This window comes from Mustelus asterias, chromosome 1, assembly GCF_964213995.1.
Source record: "Mustelus asterias chromosome 1, sMusAst1.hap1.1, whole genome shotgun sequence".
Classification (NCBI taxonomy): Eukaryota; Metazoa; Chordata; class Chondrichthyes; order Carcharhiniformes; family Triakidae; genus Mustelus; species Mustelus asterias.
In genome coordinates, this window is record NC_135801.1 from 67,089,949 (window position 1) to 67,102,038 (window position 12,090).

A 12,090-nucleotide genomic window follows, 5' to 3' on the forward strand; every position below is an offset into this window, starting at 1 on the left:
TTTCCTTCCTGATAAACACTTCACCCAAGGCACTGAGCTGGGCTGTCCTTTCTGCTTGTCTCAGTGTTGTGTTGACACAGCTCTGTTCATTTCCCTGGCACATGTCATTTTCATTTTGTTCAGGGCAGATGAAACCTGACTAATCCATTCTCACCTCCATCTTCAACGTAAGAATACTATTTCACTCAAAATCAATGTTGAAAAGGCAGCCCAGGGCAGAATTTTTAAAAAAAATATCTCAACTGAATAGATTTTTCTCTACCTATTCAAATATTCCAGTTGGATACAAAGAGTATTTTCATTTGTTTTTGTTTTCAGAAATCAATGGTTTAAAATATTCTATCGTGACACTACAAAACATCAATTTTACTTCCTAAATGCAATTTTGACTGCATTTTTTGTTTTACATTTCCTTTCAATGTTTTAAGAACATAAGAACTAGGAGCAGGAGTAGGCCATCTGGCCCCTCGAGCCTGCTCCGCCATTCAATAAGATCATGGCTGATCTTTTTGTGGACTCAGCTCCACTTACCCGCCCTCTCACCATAACCCTTAATTCCTTTACTGTTCAAAAATTTATCTATCCTTGCCTTAAAACATTCAATGATGTAGACTCAACTGCTTCACTGGTCAGGGAATTCCACAGATTCACAACCCTCTGTTTGAAGAAGTTCCTCTTCAACTCAGTCCTAAATCTGCTTCCCCTTATTATGAGGCTATGTCCTCTAGTTCTAGTTTCACCAGCCAGTGGAAACAACTTCCCCGCTTCTATCTTATCTATTCCCTTCATAATCTTATATATTTCTAGAAGATCTCCCCTCATTCTTCTGAATTCCAATGAGTATAGCCCCAGTCTACTCAGTCTCTCCTCATAAGCCAACCTCACAACTCCGGAATTAACCTAGTGAATCTCCTCTGCACCCCCTCCAGTGCCAGTATATCCTTTCTCAAGTAAGGAGACCAAAACTGTACACAGTACTCCAGGTGCGGCCTCACCAGCATCTTATACAGCTGCAACATAATCTCGCTGTTTTTAAACTCCATCCCTCTAGCAATGAAGGACAAAATTCCATTTGCCTTCTTACTTACCTGCTGCACCTGCAAACCAACTCCTTGAGATTCCTGCACAAGGACACCCAGGTCCCTCTGCACAGCAGCATGCTGCAATTTTTTACCATTTAAGTAATAGTCCATTTTGCTGTTATTCCTACCAAAATGGATGAACTCACATTTACCAACATTGTACTCCATCTGCCAGACCCTCGCCCACTCACTTAGATTATCTATATCCCTTTGCAGACTTTCAGCGTCCTCTGCACACTTTGCTCTTCCACCCATCTTAGTGTCATCTGCGAGTTTTGACACACTACACTTGGTCCCCAACTCCAAATCACCGATGTAAATCATAAACAATTGCGGTCCCAACACTGATCCCTGAGGCACACCACTAGTCACTGATCGCCTACCAGAAAAACACCCATTTACCCCCACTCTTTGGTTTCTGTTAGTTAACCAATCCTCTATCCATGCTAATACATTACCTGTAACACTGTGCACCTTTAAATTCCACTGCAGTTCAAGAGACGTGGAAAAATAAAAGGTACATGAGAGATCCTATGTATGCTTAGCCTTGTTGGCTTCAGTCTATGCAAAGACTTCATTTTAAGATGTTTCTGCCTATGCAATTAACTCTGCTAACTTGACTATGTGTAGAAATAGAAGGCTAAAGGTTAGCTAAACATTGACTGCATTCCTGAAGGGTAAATATTGCAGGGATACCCACTGCTTGCTGAAGTCTAGGTCTGAGGCGTTCAAGTCATAGTCCTGACCTTTACAAGAAAGCCAGATCTAAGGATCAAAGATGCCAAAAGATAGTACCGGACCAAGCTAGAATCCCAGGCTAGCCACACGGACCCCCGTCGACTATGGCAAGGTCTACAAGACATAACAGGCTACAAGATGAAGGCATGTAAAATCGTCAGCTCCAATGCACCCTTCCCTGATGAGCTCAATGCATTCTATGCCCGTTTTGAGCATGAGGTCAGTGAGAGCATGCCCTCCACCCTGGAGGCCCTGAATGAACCTATATCTGGGTTACAATTGCAGATGTCAGAGCAGCTTTCTCGAAGGTCAACCCACGGAAAGCGACTGGCCTGGATTGGGTACCTGGACAAGCACTCAGATCCTGCGCAGATCAGCTGGCAGGGGTATTCGCAAACATCTTCAACCTCTCTGTACAACAATCTGAGGTCCCCATCTGCTTCAAGAAGACGACCATCATCCCAGAACCTAAGAAAAACCAAGCAGCATGCCTTAATGACTATCGGCCAGTGGCTCTGACATCCATCATTATGAAGTGCTTCGAAAGGCTAGTCATGGCACAAATCAATTCCAGCCTCCCCGGGCTACCTGGATCCACTAGAGTTTGCCTACCGCTGCAACAGGTCCACAGCAGATGCCACCTCCCTGGCCCTGCACTCAACCCTGGAACACCTAGATAACAAGGACACCTATGTCAGACTCCTATTTATTGACTACAGCTCAGCCTTCAACACTATTATTCCCACGAAACTCATCTCCAAACTCCGTGCCTTGGGCCTCGGCACCTCCCTGATGCGCTACTCAAACACGAGGCCTGAAGCTCGGTAAATGGAAGGCTTTTATTTACTGTAATGAAGCAGCCAGTACTTATATACACTATCCCAGACTGAAGGGGTCCCGGCCAGAGCAGGGACTCTTATACCTCTCCCAGGAGGCGGAGCTCGACTGGGATGTGCCACAACACTACAGTACAAAGGTGTAACAACCCCACCCTAACCCCAACAGCAACAATAGCACAACCCAACAGTAACATATGTACATCCTTGTAGTACTGGCCAGCCCCTGGCTCAGTACTATCCAGTGGGAACCAACGATGGTTCACCACATTCACCCCTCCTTTGAGAACAAAGGCCGGCGGGGTACAAAAAAACAGAATAAAGTGTCAGCAGTCTATATGTTCAGACGGTCAGGGGGACCGCACCGTCGTTGTGACCTCCTCAATACCGGCGGTGACACCGGAGTAGGCACTTGCGGTGGCGTTCTCCCCAAGGCGGCGTCCAGCTGTTCTTCCACGGACTCACAGGCCGGTTGACCCTGAGGCGACGGTAGACCAGGGGATCCTGACACGCCCTGCAGTGGCGACCATCTTCTGGGCTCAGGCAAGCTGTACATGGGAGTAAAATGGTTACGCAACGGTCCCGATGCTGCCCGCTCCGTGTCCGGGGAAGAAACAAGAGATAAAGGGTTTGTAACAGGGGGTATGGGAGCGACAGGGGTTGCTACGTCCCCTGCTGGCGCCAGGTCTCGGATCGAGACCGTATCCTCTCGCCCGTCAGGGTATGCCACATAGGCAGACTGAGGGTTGGCGTGGAGGAGATGGACCTGTTCGACCAACGGGTCGGACTTGCGGGCCCTTACATGTCGCCGCAGGAGGACAGGTCCTGAGTACGTCAACCAAGACGGTAATGAGGTCCCCGAGGAAGACTTCCGAGGGAATGAGAACATCCTCTCGTGGGGAGTAGCATTGGTTGCCGTACACAGGAGTGAGCGAATAGAATGGAGCGCATCAGGGAGCACCTCTTGCCAACGGGAGACTGGAAGACCTTTTGACTTCAACGCCAGTAAGACAGCCTTCCAGACTGTAGCATTCTCGTGTTCCACCTGTCCATTACCCCTAGGGTTGTAGCTCGTGGTCCTACTAGAGGCAATCCCGTAGGAGAGCAGGAATTGCCTCAAGTCATCGCTCATGAACGACGAGCCCCTGTCGCTATGGATGTAGCCGGGGTACCCGAACAGGGTAAAGAGATCACAGAATGCCTTGATAACGGTGGCAGCGGATGTATCAGAGCAGGGAACAACAAAAGGGAACCGAGAGTACTCGTCAATGATATTGAGGAAGTACACATTCCAATCTGTTGAGGGAAGGGGGCCCTTAAAATCGACACTCGGTCTCTCGAAGGGACGAGTGGCCTTGACTAAATGTGCCCGGTCAGGTTGGTAAAAGTGCGGTTTGCATTCCGCGCAAACCCGACAGCTCCTTGTTACTGACCTGACGTCCTCCACCGAGTAAGGCAGGTTGCAGGCTTTTATAAAGTGGTAGTGCCGAGTGACCCCAGGATGGCATAGGTCATTATGGAGGGCCTGCAAACGGTCCTCCTGTATACTAGCGCATGTTCCACGCGAGAGGGCATCCGAGGGCTCATTGAGTTTCCCTGGACGGTACATGATGTCATAGTTATAGGTGGAGAGTTCAATTCTCCACCGCAAGATCTTGTCATTCTTGATCTTGCCCCTCTGCGTGTTATTAAACATGAACGCCACGGACCGCTGGTCCGTGATCAGGGTGAACCGTTTTCCCACCAAGTAATGGCGCCAGTGCCTGACGGCCTCCACAATGGCCTGGGCCTCCTTTTCCACCGCTAAATGCCGAATTTCGGGGCCTTGGAGGGTGCGGGAAAAAAATGTGACGGGCCTACCCGCCTGGTTAAGTGTGGCGGCCAGGGCGAAATCAGATGCATCGCTCTCCACCTGAAAGGGGATGGACTCGTCTACAGCGTGCATCGTGGCTTTCGCGCTGTCGACTTTCAATTTATCGAAGGCCAATCGGGCCTCTGGCGTTAAGGGAAAAGTCGTGGACTTAATGAGCGGACGGGCTTTGTCCGCGTAGTTGGGAACCCACTGCGCATAATAAGAGAAGAAGCCTAAGCATCTTCTCAGTGCTTTTGCACTAGCAGGCAAGGGAAGTTCAGAAAGGGGGCGCATACGGTCTGGATCAGGGCCAATGACCCCGTTTTCTGCCACGTATCCTAGGATGGCTAAACGGCACGTACGAAACACACACTTCTCCCTGTTGTAGGTCAGGTTCAGGCGAGATGCAGTACGTAGTAAGTTCAGGAGATTCGTGTCGTGGTCCTGCTGGTCATGGCCGCAGATGGTGACATTATCCAGGTATGGGAAGGTAGCCCGCAGCCCTTTCTGGTCCACCATTCGGTCCATAGCACGCTGGAAGACCGAGACCCCATTGGTGACACCAAAGGGAACCCTGAGAGAGTGATACAAGCGACCATCCGCCTCAAAAGCCGTGTATTGTCGGTCCTCTGGACGAATGGGGAGTTGGTGGTAGGCAGACTTGAGGTCTATGGTGGAGAACACCCGGTACTGTGCAATCTGATTGACCATATCAGATATGCGCGGGAGAGGATACGCATCCAGCTGCGTATATCGGTTAATGGTCTGACTGTAGTCAATGACCATCCGGGGTTTGTTCCCGCTCTTGACCACCATGACCCGCGCCCTCCACGGACTAGCGCTGGGTTGTATGATCCTTTCTTTGAGGAGCCGCTGAACCTCAGATCTAATGAAGATCCGATGCTCAGCGCTGTAACGCCTACTTTTAGTCGCGATGGGCTTGCAGCCTGGCACAAGATTCTGGAACAAGGAGGGTGTGGTGATCTTCAGCGTCGAGAGGCTGCAGGCAGGGCGCGTTGGGCAATTCGGAGGCTGCTGTTGTTTTCCCACTGCCAGTGAAGGGAGTGGCCCACCGTACTGTAGGATTACACTCCTCAAGTGGACCATGAAGTTTAGTCCGAGAAGTATTGGCGCGCAAAGATACGGCAACACGAGGAGCTTGAAACACTCGTACCTTGCACTTTCAAGGTTACCACGCAACTCCCTAGCACGGCAACAGACCGGGACCTTGATGCCATAGAGATTGTCTGTTTGGCAGGTTGAATCTGGAGTCCACACCGCATCACAGTGTCTGGGTGGATAAAGCTCTCAGTGCTCCCGCTGTCAAACAGACAATAAATCACGTGGTCATTTACCTGGATATTCATCATAGATTTGTCAAGTCTATGAGGCTTGGCCTGGTCCAGGATGATCGACGCCACCATTGGTTCATGAGCGCCACTGCAGGCAGCTGAAATCGATGAGGAGGACCCCTGCTGGTCATTCGTGGTCAGGGTCGACCAACATGGCCGCTCCCATGAGTCGCACGTGGGTGAGGGCGCCAAATTCAGCGACCCCTGGTGGTCACACTCCTCCGACTCCGTCGACCGTAATGGCGTCGTCTAGGCCTCGCACGTGGATGAATCCCGCGATGACTTCGACGACGAAGACCCGAGCTCTGAAGAATTGCAGGCCGCACTGCCGTTCCTGGGTTTAGATCGGCACACTTTTGAATAGTGCCCTTTTTTACGGCATGCGGTGCACAACACAGCTTTAGCGGGACACCGTTGCCGAGTATGCTTCGCTCCCCCACAGAAATAGCACCACGGGCCGCCTGGGGCTGCTGCCGTCGTCTGGCCCAAGTGTGAGCACGCCATTACGCAGCATTTCGAACCCGAGGGACGAGGAGGGATTGGCGACTGCTCCTGCCACGTTGTCTCCACATGGTCCTCCGGATATAATACTAAGCTTTTGGAGGCCGTCTCGAGCATCTCTGCTAGCTCGATGGCCTGGGTAAGGTTAAGGTTACCCTTCTCCAACAGTTTAAGTCGAATGTACGACGATCCGACCCCGGCCACAAACACATCTCGGGCGAGGTCATTCATGCTCTGCTCAGCCGACACAGCTTTGCAGTTACAGCCCCTGGCTAGCTGTAGGAGCTTGTTCGCATATTCCTCCATCGTTTCGCCAGACTGCCATCGTCAAGTGGCTAGGAGGTAACGAGCGTGTATTTCATTGGGTGGTTTGATATAACGCTTCTTCAGAAGCTCGAGGGCCTTAGTATAATCGGTGGCCGCACGGATCGCGAGGTAGACAGTGTCGCTTACCCTCGCATGGAGGACCCGGAGTCTGTCATCATCCGTGGTGACCGCTGCGGAGGCTGCCAGGTAATCTTCGAAACACTTCAGCCAGTGGTCGAAGGTTTTAGAAGCGCCCACCGCACGTGGATCTAGCGTAAGGCGTTCCAGCTTCAGAATTTGCTCCATACTCTCTCTTTTTTCTTCGACGAGAGTTTAACGACAGTAAATAAAATTGATGCGCTACTCAAATACGAGGCCTGAAGCTCGGTAAATGAAAGGCTTTTATTTACTGTAATGAAGCAGCCAGTACTTATATACACTATCCCAGACTGAAGGGGTCCCGGCCAGAGCAGGGACTCTTATACCTCTCCCAGGAGGCGGAGCCCGACTGGGATGTGCCGCAACACTACAGTACAAAGGTGTAACAACCCCACCCTAACCCCAACAGCAACAATAGCACAACCCAACAGTAACATATGTACATCCTTGTAGTACTGGCCAGCCCCTGGCTCAGTACTATCCAGTGGGAACCAACGATGGTTCACCACACTCCCTCTGCAACTGGATCCTGAAATTCCTAGCTCACAGACCGCAATCAATAAGGATAAACAACAGCACCTCCTCCACGATCATACTCAACACCGGTGCCCCACAAGGCTGTGTTCTCAGCCCCCTACTATACTCCTTATACACCTATGATTGTGCGGCCAAATTCCCCTCCAATTCGATTTTCGTGTTTGCTGACGACACCACCGTAGTGGGTCGGGTCTCAAACAATGACGAGACAGAGTACAGGAATGAGATAGAGAATCTGGTGAACTGGTGCCGAGACAGTAATCTCTCCCTCAATATCAACAAAATGAAGGAGATTGTCATCGACTTCAGGAAGCATAAAAGAGAACATGCCCCTGTCTACATCAACGGGGACGAAGTAGAAAGGGTCGAGAGCTTCAAGTTTTTAGGTGTCCAGACCACCAACAACCTGCCCTGGTCTCCCCATGCCAACACTATAGTTAAGAAAGCCCACCAACGCCTCTACTTTCTCAGAAGACTAAGGAAATTTGGCACGTCAGCTATGACTCTCACCAACTTTCACAGATACACCATAGAAAGCATTCTTTCTGGTTGTATCACAGCTTGGTATGGTTCCTGCTCTGCCCAAGACTGCAAGGAATTACAAAAGGTCATGAATGTAGCCCAATCCATCATGCAAACCAGCCTCTCAGCCATTGACTCTGTCTACACTTCCCACTGCCTCGGCAAAGCAGCAAGCATCCACCCCAGACATTCCCTCTTCCATTGGGAAAAAGGTTCCAAAGTCTGAGGTCACGTACCAACTGCTGCTGTCAGACTTTTGAATGGACTTATCTTGCATTAAGTTGATCTTTCTCTGCACCCTAGCTATGACTGTAACACTACATTCTGCACTCTCTCATTTCCTTCTCTATGACCGGTATGCTTTGTCTGTATAGTGCCCAAGAAACAATACTTTTCACTGTATGCAGATACATGTGACAATAATAAATCAAATCAAATCAAACAACAGCTTAACAGCAGCTGCAAGAATTATTTTTCTAGACGCAGACAGACAGTGAAAAACATTTCCAGTAACAAGATAATGGTTGAAATATAGTTTGGATTTTAGTGTGAGTTTTTCCAGTTTGTTTTCAGGATCCGTGCAGTGCTTTCAAGTTGAGTACTGAGGCTGACAGTAATGAGTTCACTTTTTTCACTGAAAAGTTCACTTTTCATTTTTATTTCACTTCTGTCATGTTCATAATTCTTTTAAGTTCTGTTCAATAAACTATTTTTAAAATCATATCAGTGCTTTCCCCTGTCTATTCAAACAAATGAATGGACCCAACAGTACATATCTTATTTTATTGTACTGTTCCGAAAAGGAAATTTTGGAATGCAGTGGGGTATCTTGCTACTGTGTAATGTGCATGCATTGGAGAATTGCAAGACCACTGTTTTGTCTTTGAAACTGTAAGTATCCAGGTGTGTTGAGAAGGTAACTATTTTAATGGCCATTTGTTAGAACTTAACTTTGCCAACTGCTTTATCGTAAGCACATCATTTTATTTCCACGTTTACCTACATTTATTGGTTACAACGTTTGGAAATATTTTGTCAGTGCGATTTATATAAAGGTGAATTTTTCAACCAGTCCACCTATATCTAATGTAGAATGAACACGAGATGCTACGTTTAAAGAGATACTTTCTTTGAATTCAGCATCCTTGTAAAAGAAATAAGAATGTGCATTTATATAGTGCTTTTCACAATTTCAACATGTCCCAAAGTGATATACAGCTAAGAAAGTACTTTTTAAGTGTTCCCCAGCAGTCTATTTGCATACTGTTAGATCTCTTAGTACTGAGGTGTATCCTCAAGTTGCCACAGGTCGGCCTCACGGAACACAGATCTTTATTCGGTCTACTCACTCCAAACTCAAAATATTGACTGCCCACTTAGGGCATTTCCCAACCAACTCATCCCACAACCCAGGCCACATGACCCATTCCCTTAAAGGGGCTATGCCCCAACTTACATAACGCAAGTCTCACAAAGAGCAATGGGAAAACGAAAAGATAAACTGTTTCAATGATGTTGGTTGAGGAACAAATATGTTATTTTCATCATATGAAGGGCTTGGAGAGGAGCTTTTAATCTGGACTTTTGTATCAGCTATGGGCCTATGTGGCTCTGGGTAAGGACTGTCTGGATCATGATGCATAAACATAAACATAAACTGAGTTCAGCAGTCCAGATGAACAAGTTGGTCTCCCCTTATTAAATCTTCAGAAGGTGAAAGAATAACATGCAGTGAAACTCCAGTTATGACCAGTGGGCAATTTTCGTTCAAATGAAACAGGAAAAGAAAGATAATCATCATAAAGAGTAGGGTTGAAAGCTTCAACATTACCTTGAATCTAACATATCTGGATGCAGGCCTAACCGATGGCTTTGGCAGTACTGCCTCAGTTACTGCGGGTGTGCGCTAAACGGGTTGAAGATTTTCAACCTCAATATATGTACCGCAACTGCAAACGTTTGTTAGTCTTTTCAAAATGTCAAAAGCAACAATTGTGTCTAGCCTGCATTAACTTCAATATAAGAATGACTTTTGAAACACAAGCAATTATCTCTGATGCCCTGCTTTCACTCAGCAGAATCCTCTGACCAGGCTTGTAACCCCGAAAGTTCCAAATTGATTTGTAAGGCGAGTACAGGCAGCAAAAAATAAACCCACAACCCATAATTACTAACTACAGAGCTTTTTGTCAAAATGTCTGAAGATGCATGGCGCTCAATGTTTTCTGTAAAAAGTTACCAATGTTTCCCTTAAAAAGTAATTATGTGCGGCCAACTTTATCAATGTGTTGTCCCTTTAAATTTTTCCATGTGACTGCTATACGTTTGCATACACACTGTGGCCCACATTTTCACTATGTCATGGTGAAAATCCCAGAAATTGTTGAAACTTCTCAATTCCCCCCCCCCCACCCAAGTGTTCCATTTTCACGGGGGCAAGAGTGGAGTTGGGCCAGTGTTCCTGCACATGCAGATAACGAAGCAGCTGGCCATTTAAGTCACCAGCTGCCTCCACTGGGATTTAGTTTGGCCAGAAGTGTCAGACCTGAAGGTACAGATTAGACCAGGTTAGAGCTGGTCTGAACTTGATTGATTTGTTTGGATAGCCAGGATACCCCTTTGGAGAGGAAAGGTACCCCTTGGATATGGTTCTGGAACACCTTTGGGAGAGCAAAGGCAACACTTGGGAGAAGTGAGGAACCCTTTGGGATTGATAAACGTGAACAGGATTATGCACTCGTATTGTACATACCAATTGAAATTGTTAAGCTGTAAAGGAACTGTCAAAGAATTGACAAACTGTCAAAGAACTGTCAAAGCTTCCAAAGCTGTTAAATATGTCAAAGTGCTGTCAAATCCATCAAGAAACTATCAAATCTATCAAGGTGCTGTCTAAGGATGCTGGGTTAGTTGTCATAGATTGGTAAGTGTCGGCTGCATGTTGGCATGACTTTGCATCGGGACTAAAGAGGGCCATGGGGATCTGTGTGTCATGGTTGTATGAGGGGAAATGGGGGCGAGATAGAGGGGCATTTGTTGGCATGAGAAGACACATGCAGGCATGGGTGGGGCATGGCGAGTGTGTGGGAGTGTGAGGGGGTGAGAACTGAGGAATTGAGGGATGTTTATTGTGTTCTTATTCTTTGTTTTTTTTTATTTGAGCACAGTGCCAGAGCAGAGAGGCAGGCCATCCTTCCAGCCCACCCTATCCGGGGAAAATCTGAGCTGTGGGTGGCCATCTTTAAATGTTGGAATCGCAGAGATGGTAATCCCACTGTCTCTAAGCACTCTGCCCAGGAGCGAAACTCTAGGCCTGTATTTATCACACCACAAGGCCTCCACTTTCAGACAGCTGCCTAGCCACATGCCTGTTTACTGGGAGCATGGGGCCTAACCCCTCACAAAGCTGGCTCAAATTTTCAGCGCAGAGAAAGCCATCGCTATCAGTTTTGAAAAAAGCTTTTCTGAAGTAAGCGGAATTACCCAACCCATTGATTAGTTTGAAAAATGTTGAATGATCTTGAAGGTTAGTTCACAACCAGGTACAATATATATTAAGATCTTGTCATGATGTTTGTATGATACAGATCTTATTGCACGTAGATCATAGAGCTGCAGGAGAGACAGGAAGTGTCAAAGGACAACCTGCTTCCAGATACTTGCTACAGCAGATCACCAAGTATTTCCAGTAGAAAAGGCACACCCAGCTGTGGAAAGAAAATGTTTTTCATGATCCCTTGTATTATTTTCAGATAACCATTGTTCAGCTTTGTGATACATTCCATTATCTCTCCGTGAGGAACAAAAACTTATCAAATAAAAGAGAAATCAGTTGTATTCATATCATCCACAAACTTACCAGGCTACTTCGAAATGTCATATTTACTGATTGAAGATTATTCAGTTCACTACCTGGGTGGTAATCTGGACTTTAGTGCAAAACATATATTTATATCAAGATCTACTAGATAGGCACTAGCAAGATTTAACTTTTTTTGGGCAGGGATTTAGATTTTCAGGAATCGCAAAGACTAAGCCAGACCTGATGCCTGGCATATGCTGTTCCCCAGATTCTCTGAAAACTCACATGCATCTCCAGAACCCACAATGGCCCCAAAAAAGGATTCATTATTGCTTTCTGTTCATATTCACAAAACCAATTGAAAATTTTAGTCTTCATTTCTATGCACGATAATTCACGATAA